Below are 12,126 nucleotides of genomic sequence, written 5' to 3'. Positions count from 1 at the left end.
ACTGGAGTGTATGACATCGGTGGCAGAGCGGAGGGCGCTGAGTAGGCTACGGTCAATCATGGAAAACCCTGAACATCCTCTGCACAGCACCATCCAGAGACAGAGAAGCAGCTTCAGCGGCAGGTTGCTGTCAATGCAATGCTCCTCAGACAGGATGAAGGGATCATTACTCCCCAACGCCATTTGGCTCTACAATTCAACCACCAGGGGCAAGACATGTTAAAGTGCCAGGGTTAGGACTGAGCTTAAGTTACCACTCAATGCACTTTAGTAAACTATTTAAGAACTTTTTAAAGCTATTTATTAATGCTTTTTGGGAGGCTGATTTTAGATGCATATCATATTTATACTGAGTTAAATACTGTACGTAATTAGTTTTGCTACAATAAGTGTATGGGACACTGGAAAAATGTTGAATTTCCCCTTGGGGATGAATAAAGTATCTATCTATCTATCTAGACCGCCAAACGTTTGAACACCCGCCAGGCCCGTTGGGCGTTATTTTTTGGATGGTTCAAGTTTTCCCTCGCATACCATCCAGGGTCCAAGAACGGGAAGCCGGACGCACTCTCCCGCCAATATGACCCCAAGGAGGACACTTCCAGCCCAGGGACTATCCTCCCTCCATCTTGCGTGGTGGCCACCCTCACTTGGGAGATCGAGTCCAAAGTAAAAGAAGCCCAACGGGACGACCCTGACCCCGGCAATGGACCTGGCGATCGCCTGTATGTGCCCGTCCGTTTCCGTCAGGTCTCAGGTTCTCCAATGGGGGCACACCTCTCGGTTCGCCTGCCACCCCGGGGGTGATCGGACCCTAGCACCCCTGAAAAGACACTTTTGGTGGCCGTCCATGGAGACGGATACCCGTCCCTGTGTCTCAGCATGTTCCTTCTCTGTCATTGGCCTCCTGTGGATTTACTTTGTCCTCTCTCTGTCCCTGGTCACACATTGCCCTAGACTTCGTCTGTGTACTCACCGTGGTAAACCCATTCTCCAAGCCAGTGCATTTCGTAGCCCTCCCTAAACTCCCTTCCTCTCAAGAAACTGCAGATCTTCTCATCCGCCGTGTCTTCCACTTCCACGGAAACCCCGCAGACATCGTGTCCGATCAAGATCCCCAGTTCGTTTCACAAGAGAATGGAAGGCCTTCTGTCAAGCCTTAGGTGCATCAGTCAGCCTGTCATCCGGCTTCCAACCCCAGACGAACGGGCGGATGGAATGGGCCAAACAAGACCTGGCGGGGACGCCATGTTGTGCAAACAACCCGTCGACCTGGAGCGACCACCTCCCGTGGGTTGAGTCCACCCACAACCCGTCGACCTGGAGCGACTCCCTCCCGTGGGTTGAGAACGCCCACAACCCGTCGACCTGGAGCGACTCCCTCCCGTGGGTTGAGAACGCCCACAACCCGTCGACCTGGAGCGACCACCTCCCGTGGGTTGAGAACACCCTCAACTCTCTGGTGAGCTCGGCCATTGGAAGGTCTCCATTTGAGTGTTCCCTGGGGTGTTAACCCCCGCTGTTCCCCGCGCGAGAAGAGGAGATAGCGGTACCGTCGGTTCAGGACCATATTGATCGGTGCCTAAAGGTTTGGGAGGAGACAAGCACGGTCCAACTCAGATCAGCAAAACGCAATAAGAAGATGGCTGACCGACACCGGACTCCGGCACCTGAGTACCAACCGGGGCAGATGGTGTGGCTTTCCTTAAGGACATCCCACTCAAGAATGAGCAAAGGAAACACGCCCCTCACTTCCTAGGACCATTCAAGGTCGAAAGTGTTATTAATCCCGCAGCGGTCCACCTAAAACTGTCAAGATCTATGCGTATCCACCCGACTTCTCATGTTTCCTAGTTAAAGCCAGTTTCTGTCAGCCCCTTGTGTCCCCCGTCTGGCATACACTGTCCAAAGACTACTAGATGTGCATCATAGGGGCAGGGGTTTCCAATACCTGGTAGATTGGGAAGGGTACGGTCCAGAAGAGCATTCCTGGGTCCCCTGTTCCTTCATCCTAGATCCTTCCCTTATCTAGGACTTTCATCCGGACCATCCAGACAGGTCTGGAGGATCGCCTGGAGGCTCCCGTTGAGGGAGGGGAACTGTCATCATCCCTTCTAGCAACCCCCCACCTTGCTATTTACCTCAGGAATTGGGCCTCAATCCCCTCATTTAGTTTCCAATTATTCCCAGGTTCCACTAACTACACACACCTGCTTTCCTTCAGAAAGCACAAGATAAAGACCCTGTGATCACAACAAGGAGCTGCCAGTTCGTTGGTCGACTCAGGTGTGAGGAACTTGTTTCATGGTTCTTAAGTCAGTCAGTTCTAAGTCTAGCATCGCTCCTGGATACCAATTCTACGCTCTCTATGTCAATAACGCCTCCTGACTCTTCCTTCGCACCCATGTTCTGCACTTGGGTTCACCCACCACCACGTTCGTGTAACACAATAGTAATATCTAAGCTGGTATCATCCCAAAGTCACTATACAACAACATTAAACAGCAGCAATATTTGTGTAAATCTTCAAAAAGCCAAAATGCTAAACACCACAAGAATAGTCTGAAAGCGCGCTCACTTCAGCAGCACATATACTAAAATTGGAACGACACAGAGAAGATTAGCATGGCCCCTACGCGAGGATGACACGCAAATTCATGAAGGGTTCCATATTTTTTTTTAAAAGAAAAAAAAAGAATAGTCTGAAAGCTCCTAGCAATTGAGAATTGAATGCACGTGCTATGAAGTTTGAGAATGAGTTGTTCATGCTATTAGGCTGGAGATCACCCAGATGGAATATGAAGCGCAGTTCCTCTAACTTACATTTAGCTTTGACCTGGCAGTGGAGGAGGTCATGGACAGTCATCTTGGAGTGGGAATTGGAAGTGCAATTCAAATGGCAGGATTTTAGGACATCAATGCTGGCACGATGGGCAGACTAAATATGGAGGTTCTGTTCTACAACAGCCTATGGTATCAACAACTTAGAAAGAGATGAAGTCCTCTAAGCAGAGTTTTTGAAAACTAGGAAAAAGGAGGACCTCAAAGGTTATAACCACATGGTTACACCCAATGCAACATGCTGACTTGTACAGGATTAGGAGGATAGAACAGATGCATGTGAGTCTGGAGAGCTGGTGCAGCAGCAAAGGCCTTAGATTTCTGAGGCTTTGAAACTATTTCTAGAGCATGTGAGACCTGCACAAATCGAATGGCTTGTATCTCAGTGGGTCAGAACCAAATCCCAGCAGGAAGAATTGCTGGTGCTTTTGGGGAGGGATGAAAACCTCTAAACAATTTACAAAGGAATGAAACAAAGCAGGACACTGAAGCTAGAAAACTAGTAATTGAAAGAAATAGACCTCAAAACCAAAATTGAGTGAGAAACAGCGTTAGGGCCAATTTAAGCGGTGAGCCAGATTAAAAAGAACAAGGCGTCGAGGCCGAGGGCAAAGGATGATCCGGTGTTCAGCTCTCTACTCCAATAGGCATTACTCGCCTCAGCACTAAACTGGCTCCACGGCTGTGGCCTCACTTTCTCTGCAGTTCATGTTCTGTGTGTTACTTGTTTACATTTTTATTGTTTACACGATTTGTTCTTTTTTCACACATTAGATGTTTGATGGTCCCTGTTCTTGGTGGGTTTTACTATGTTCCTTTGTTTTGAGGCTATCTGCAAGAAGACAAATCTCAGGATTGCATATTGTGTATATTTTTTTCATATTGTACTTTGAACTTTGTAAAATAGATGGAATGGGGGACGGTGTCTGAATACTTATGGCATTTGCAATACAGTAAATGGATTAATGGTAAACTAATTGTAAATGGCAGAGAAGGTATAGGGAGTGGTGAAGCACAATTTATTAATTTTATTAAGGTTGAAGTTAATATAGTGACGAGAAATTATCTTTGTATGACAGATCAGTTTGTAGGACTGCAATAAATTTGGGTTGAGATAAGAAACAGCAAGGGACAGAAAACATTTGGAGGAGTCATTTATAAGTCAGCAAATAGCTGTAATATTAGGTGTGGCATCAATCAGGCAGTTAGAGGTGCATATAACAACGTTAATGCACCTTTATTCATATTTAGATTGTCTAAATCAGATTATGAGTTACATTCAGTTCAACTTTATTGTCTTCAAGCATACACATGCACACTGCCAAATAAAACAACACTCCTCCTGACTAATTTTCACAACACAGTACATAAAACTCATACGCATAACACAAGGTAATATTACCTCCAGTAAATTAACAAATACTAAGGTGCACTTATGACACAAATTAATAAGTAAACTGCATAATGCTACTGGCACTTAATCTATGATGAGATCTGGGCCCAGCACGTAAGTGCAATTATGAAGAAAGCAATATTTTCTTTTGAATTTGTGAAGATTTGGCATTACATCTAAAACTTTGCCAAACTTAAATGGATATGTAGTGGGCAGTATATTGACTGCGTGGTGTGGAAGCACCAATACCCTTGAATGTCAAATCCTGCAAAAAGCAGTGGATACAGTCCAGGTGAATGAAGCCCTGCCCACCATTGAGTACGTCTACATGAAGCGTTATAGCAGGAAAGTAGCATCCGTCACCAGAGACTCCACCAATCAGGACATGCTCTCTTCTCATTACTGCCATTGGGAAGAAGGTACAGAAGCCTCAGGACTCACACCACCAGATTCAGGAACAGTTATTACCCCTCAATCATCAGACTCTTAAATCGAATGGGATAAATTCACTCAACTTCACTTGCCCCATCATTGAAACTTTCCCACAACCTGTGGACTCACTTTCATCTTATGTTCTCAATATTTATTGCTTATTTTGTTATTGTTATTATTTCTTTCTTTTTTGTATTTGCACAGTTTGTTGTCTTTTGCACACTAGGTGAATGCCCAAGTAGGTGCAGTCTTTCATTGATTCTATTATGGTCGCTATTTTATTATGCATTTTTTAATTATGCCCACAAGAAAATGAATATCAGGGTTGTATATGGTGATCTATATGCACTTTGATAATAAATTTACTTTGAACTTTGGAATCAAAAGCAGGTTAGCAGAAAGTGCGCGGCAGAACTATTTCAATTCACCATTCAAAATACATTAAAACAGCAAAAAACATTTAACAAATTGTTAATGGAAACTGAGAAGAGAAATTTGGATGTTGATATCTTTAGTGAAACAGAAATAGTTAATTGTTAATTTCTGAATGTTGAATTTCTGGCTTTGTTTCCTTCTACTGAAGAATACTTGACTGAAGTAATTTAATTAAAAATTTCACAATGAGTGAGGAGGTAGATATGGGAATTTCTGTTTTATCAAAGTTTCAAGCCTACTATAACCTGACTGCTCAGAATACAAAGCAGTTGTCTGAGTTGGGTCCAGGGGAAGTGGCCACTCTGCGAGATGACCCTTGCATAGGTATCGTTTGGTCAGCTGTTGTGATAGGGGATGTGGCCCAAGCTGAAAAGATGAAACACCCTGCCGTATCTCTACTGCTGAGAGACTGGAACAAACTGGAGTTGAGGAACCAGATCCGATACCGGGTCACGTCTCCTCCGGGTAGGCCTTGGCATTCCCAGTTGGTTCTGCCTGAGACGTATCGGTGGATTCTGTTGAAGTCACTTCGTCATGATTCAAGTCAATTGGGGTTGGATGAGACCTATGGATTGGTCAGAGATCAGTTCTACTGGCCCCAAATGAAGCCTGAGATAAAAGAGTACTGTAAGTCATGCATTCGATGTACTCGGAGGAAGACGCTGTCTACGAGGGAAGCTCCATTATCACATTTACAGACTGCGGGGACACTGATCTGGTGTGTATGGATTTCCTCTCCAAAGAGCCTGATTCCAGTAACCCGGCGAATGTCTTGTTTATTACTGATCACTAAACCGGATTGTTCAAGCCTTCCCTACAAAGGATCAGAGGGCATCCACAGAGGCCAAAGTGTTATGGGAAAAGTACTTCATTCATTATGGCCTTCCCAGATGGATACATAGCGATCAGGGAAGGGATTTCGGGAGTAGGCTCATACATGAGCTACTGAGCATGCGGGGAGTTGAGAAGTCAAGGACTACACCTCATCACTTTCAGCCCAAGTGGTTCAACCGGACATTGCTAGACATGCTTGGAAACCTGGAGATCAGCAAGAAGAACAAGTGGCATCAGCATACTGGGCATCTGGTCCCACCACTGTAACTGTACACAGAATGAAGTTACTGGATACTCACCATATTATTTGACGTTTGGCATGAAGCAAGGTTGCCTGTTGACCTCTGTTCTGGCACTGCTGGGGAAGATTTACCACAGAAGACCTATCTTTAGTGCGTGTCTGACATGAGGAGGGAATTGCAAAATGCTTATGAACTAGCAAAGGTCTCTACTACCATGCAGGATCAAGGAAACAAGAGGAGATATGATCAGAAGATTAGGTTTTCCCAATTGATGCCTGGAGATGGAGAATTTGGGGTTACAGGGAAGCATAAGTTGGCTGACTGCTGGGTGGCTATTCCTCATGTAGTGGAGAGCCAGGTGCCAAATGTGCCCGTTTTTCGGATGAAGCCAGAAGATGGGAATGGACCTGTCAAAATTCTCCATCAGAACCACCTTCTACCTTTGGGACAAGAGGTGCATGTTGACCCAGAGCCTGACATAGACCCGACACCTAGTAGGCAGACTTTGTGATGACATGGGAGAAGAGAAAGACAACCAGTGGAGGGGCCCTAACCACTGAATGTTGTACGGACTCAGATGGGGGTGTTACCTTATGCAAACTCTCCAATAATTGATGAAGAGGTTCATCACTGATGTGGATGAAACGGAGGGGAGGAGAGGACTAGCAGTGGACAGGCAGGCTTGCAGCTGGACAGTGAGGGGAGACTGGGCGGTAAAGTTACTCGGAATGAATCTGAGCTCAGCCGAGTGACAGAGGATCTGAGTTGCTGGAAGGCACCAGAAATGGACGGCAGGAGGCCTCTCCATATTGACAGGAAAGATCCCAAGGAGTGTCTGAAACTGAAGAAGTAGATGATGGGATAAGGAGGTCTCAAAGGTTCAGGTAGACTGGCCTATGTTGGACTGGGGGAACAGAATTTTGTGCCTTTCCTCCAGTGAGATCTGTCACTACCATTTTCAAATAAATTGGAGGTCCTGACAGCACAACGTTCCTTTGAAAATTGTGTTATTAATGAAGGGATAATAAACTATTTCAAAGTCATGAGGACATGGCTGTTTTTGATGGGGAGAGAGCATTACGCCCTGGTTCACGTTTTTACTGTTATGCTGTACATATTTCAGTTCTGTAAGAGCAGTCCATTCTGCTTTCAGCATGTTTGGGTTATTGGTGAAGATGAGGGATGCTGAGGAATATGTGTCATCCTATTAGATGGGTGGAACTGGAAGAAGGTTCGAGAGAACACGGCGGGGGGGGGGGGAAGGTTTTGTGAGGGACTCCTAAAATTGGGCCCGGTCTTCTGTTGGGGGGAAGAGAAAGAGAGAAGGTGCTGGAGGGAACTGATTGTAGGATTTGATCTGGTGTGAAAACAGGATTCGATAGATCCCAGGCGTGGAGGTTTGCCAAGGATCACTGAATATGGCTTTTGGAAGATGTGAGCTGCAACCTGTTCACATTTGATTGTTTAATTATAATGACCCTTTTTGTTTTTTCCTTTCCATCCTTTACTAACTCTTTGGTTAACATTCATAAAAATACTTCCTTTATATTTGAATGTAGTATGCAACAGGTTATTGCAGGGGTAGCAGATCACACAGTATTCACACAAACCAGGGCCTGGGTAGGCGAGACATTCCAAACACGTGGATTTGGTGGGACCAAAGTCATATACTCCCTAGATGGACGAAGCGGGAGAAGGTGGGTTCTTGCTGCGGAATCCAATGGCTAACGAGCTGCATTTCCAGTGAAAGGGAGCTCCAAAAGCAACAGTGTACAATTTTCAAAATAGAAACAAAACATTTAATGCACAAATTCCCAAAGTGAAAATGCTTAATTTATAGAAATTGATTATCATGTTAATTCATAAGAAGAAGCCCCATAAAGTTGCAAGAAATAGCAGCTGGTCTGAGTATTTTAGAATCTAGTAGATGGCTAAGAATTTGATGGAAGTCAAAAGCATAAGCTGGCTTTATTAAAGCTGACTAAAGCATAAGAATTTTTAGAAGTCTGTAAAAAGCAGAAGAATAACAAGGGCAAATATGAACTCCTTACAGACCAGGCTAGGAGAGTTTGTAAAGAAGAATGGAAAATAGTAGAGGAATTAACTCATTATTTTTCATGGGGAAAGACAGTGGGTTTATACCTGCTGGGCATATTAAGGGCTCGTGAGAAAGGGAAATAGAAGAACTACAGTAAGTATTAGTCAAAAAATAATAGAAGAGAAGTTTGAAGGCCAATAAATCCCAAGGCAGGAGGAGTGGTATGGACATGTCGAGTCTGTTTCTGTGCTGTACAACTTCATGATTCCATGACTAAATGCAGTCAGTCTGCACAATATTCCATTTTGTACAAAATGAGAAAAGAGCAGAATGGGGAAAATACATGAAAGGAATGTGAGCTTGTTCGAACAAAGTCACATTTTTGACTTATTAATATCTGCCTGTCTCCTGTTGAGTCCCATGGTAGCATAGCAGTTAGTCCAGAGAGCCTATTCCACCTGGTATCTCATTAATTAAATGCAGTTTTAGAATTTGTGGTCAATATTTTGGCTGCTCCCGATTTGCCTCCACCTAACACAGTCAGAAACATGAGGAACAATTGACCAGCCACTCACTAATATTTGTACTACATGACAGTACTAAGTCAGACCTGGAGTTTTCCATTCCATGAGTTTATTGCTTCACTCATATGTCCAAACTTCTGAATGAAAGTAATCAAAAATCTAACCTTGCCTGGCAAGAATGTGAATAGTAACCTCCTTCAAGGCATGAACATTAAGAAGAAATTTAATTTTCAAGTTAAGGTAAAGTTAATACTGTCATGTACATGAAGAATCAAAGCACAAAGTTGGATCGTGACTCCACCATGTTGAGCCAACCAATTGTGACAGTTGACATGAATGGCCAAATTTGGCTCCCACACAGAGGAAACATCTGGAGAATACATTAGCTGTTGTCACCAGGTATAAACCTGTGCAAGACTCTTGGTGGAATTGTTTTCATAATTTATTTGTTCACATGATGCTCATATCACAAAAATGTCACTTATTTGTTGTCTATCCCTGAATGGTCCCAGAACAGAGTGGCTTGCCAGAGGGCGTTTGCTGAGTAGAGCTACTAGGACTTGATGTTTCAATCCCAATGATAAAGTTGGCACTCGCGATGTCGGCAGCAGCTTGGAGTGGTGACGAGGAGGGTAGCCACATCATCGGGGTCATCAGGTGGGCAACAGGGAAAATTTTGGTTTTCCAGCTGTTCTGAGCAGCTTCAGTTGCCAGTTCAGAGTACCTGGTCTTTTTCCTCTCATGGACATTGTTACATTTGTCAATGCTTTTTCTTAATGATTCATTTATGACTTGAATTTATGTTTTCCATCTGCTGTCGTGGGATTGTAACTTATGTTCCTGGATCAATATTCCACACCTCAATATGTGCATCCAATTATTTCTCACCTATTTTACCATACCTTTGAGCTTGGTGATCATGCATAACTTAAATGTGACTGTCTCCATTACTGTGATCTTTCTGAAGAAATAAGCCTAATTTTAAATTCACCTTTCTCTTGACTGGACAAAGATGAGAAGCCTGCTGAGCGACTCCAGCATTTTGTCTCTATTTCTCTTGACTGGAATCAGACTCAGAATCAGGTTTAGTATCTCTGGCATGTGTTGTGAAATTCGTTGTTTAGCATCAGCAGCAGTACATTGCAATACATAATAATAAAATTTATAAATTACAATAAAAAGTTTAGATAAAAAAAGAATATTAGCTTAAATAAGTTGTGCAAAAAGAAGGGCCAAATACTGAGGTAGTGTTCATGGGTTCATTGTCCGTTCAGAAATCTGATGGCAGAGGGTGGGTAAGAAGCTATTCCTGAAATGTTGACTTGATCACCAAGGTTAAACAATTTCTTCACAACAGGAAGGCAAAACCTCCTGCTAGCTTAATTCACAATAAAAGAAATGACGCTGAAAGAATCCAGGGCTTCAGTTTTACAAATGGGAATAAAGATCTGTTTAATTATTAATTAATTTGATTTTATTTCTAACCACCCAATTAAGATCTTTGAGAATTGAGTTTACCATGTTGGGTGACTTGGATACATAGCTCTGCCACTCACTAGTTGGCAGTGTACTAGTTTCAATAAAGGATCTATTGAGAACTGTTATTTGCCTTTAAAGTTCTACCTCTTTCATTTGCTGTAATGGATGCTCGATTGCAAGACTGGCATTCGAGGCCTAGTGTTTGAGGTCCTGTCGTTGTGAATCTGGAGCTTGAAGTCCTGTCCTGGGGTTAGAGCACTGTGTTGAGAGGGAGTAACTGGGCTTGTTTTGCTGTTAATGATCCGTCACTTGATATGTGCTGATTTGTTCTGCTGAGCATTGTGCGCATGTTATGCAGCGGTGGTGTTAGCTGTGAGGAGGATGCTAAGAGGGTGCAGGGTGACTTGGATAGGTTCGGTGAGTGGGCAAATTCATGGCAGATGCAATTTAATGTGGATAAATGTGAGGTTATCCACTTTGGTGGAAAGAACAGGAAAACAGATTATTATCTGAATGGTGGCTGATTAGGAAAAGGGGAGGTGCAATGAGACCTGGGTGTCATTGTACACCAGTCATTGAAGGTGGGCATGCAGGTACAGCAGGCGGTGAAAAAACTCCCTCTTGCCATAGAGGGAGTACAAAGAAGGTTCACCAGATTGATTCCTGGGATGGCAGGACTTTCATATGAAGAAAGACTGGATCGACTAGGCTTATACTTGCTGGAATTTAGAAGATTGAGGGAGGATCTTATTGAAATGTATAAAATTTAAAGGGATTGGACAGGCTAGATGTAGGAAGATTGTTTCCGATGTTGGGGGAGTTCAGAATGAGGGGTCACAGTTTAAAGATAAAGGGGAAGCCTTTTAGGACCGAGATGAGGAAAAACTTCTTCACACAGAGAGAGTGGTGAATCTGTGGAATTCTCTGCCACAGGAAACAGTTGAGGCCGGTTCATTGGCTATGTTTAAGAGGAAGTTAGATATGGCCCTTGTGGCTAAAGGGATCAGGGGGTATGGAGAGAAAGCAGGTACAGGGTTCTGAGTTGGATGATCAGCCATGATCATACTGAATTGCGGTGCAGGCTTGAAGGGCTGAATGGCCTACTCCTGCACCTATTTTCTACGTTTCTATGTTGGTACATAATGTGTGGTGACACTTGCACATCCTTGGATGTATTGGTTGTTAATGTGCTTTGATGTACATGTGATCAGTAAATTTGAATCTGGATCTGCCTGCACCACAATTTACCATGACCAATTAACCCACCAACGCATATGTCTTTGGACAGTGGGTGGAATCTGGAGCACCCAGAGAAAATCCATGCATTCCACAGACAGAATATACAAACTGCTTATGGAGGACACTGGGATTGAACTCAGAACTCTGACACCCCAAGCTGTGACAGTGTCACACTGCCACTACGCTTCCGTGGCACTGATTGCTATCATCATGGAGGCACAGGAGCCTGAAGACACACACTCAGTGTTTCAGGACAGCTTCTTCCTCTCCGCCATCAGATTTCTGAATGGACAGTTTTTCTCCCTATTTGCACTATTTTAATTTTATCAGTCAGTTTCCATGGAATCCATGGTGAGCTAGCCAACTGGATCCAAAGTTAGGTTGAAAATTAGGTGGAAGAAGCAGGTAGTGGTAGTGGAGGGTTGTTTTTCAGACTGGAAGGTGCCACAGGGATTGGTGCCAGGTCTGTTATCGTTTTTCACCTATTTTAATGATTTGGATATGATGCTGTTTATACGATTTGTAAGTTTGCAGACAACACCAAAATTTGACTTTGAGGGTTGTCTAGGGTTATAAGCAAATGTAGACCAACATGAGTAGAGGGGTGGCCAAAGGAAGGCAAACGGAATTTAACTTGTCCAAGTGTGAGGTAAATTAAAGCAGGGCAGT

The 12,126-nt window shown here is 43.7% G+C and overlaps 1 protein-coding gene and 1 non-coding gene across 2 annotated transcripts in view; one reads left to right on the top strand and one right to left on the bottom strand.

The window, feature by feature from the left end:
• The window catches only part of LOC132377873 (cadherin EGF LAG seven-pass G-type receptor 3-like), a 511,939-nt gene that overhangs the window by 86,006 nt on the left and 413,807 nt on the right, over nucleotides 1-12,126 (bottom strand). The window lies entirely within an intron of this gene.
• LOC132378182 (U6 spliceosomal RNA) lies at nucleotides 2,571-2,677 on the top strand. The gene has a single exon (XR_009506911.1). It is a non-coding gene; the product is annotated as a U6 spliceosomal RNA (small nuclear RNA).

Source organism: Hypanus sabinus, chromosome 19, assembly GCF_030144855.1.
Source record: "Hypanus sabinus isolate sHypSab1 chromosome 19, sHypSab1.hap1, whole genome shotgun sequence".
Lineage (NCBI taxonomy): Eukaryota > Metazoa > Chordata > Chondrichthyes > Myliobatiformes > Dasyatidae > Hypanus > Hypanus sabinus.
This window is presented reverse-complemented; position numbering and strand designations above follow the sequence as displayed.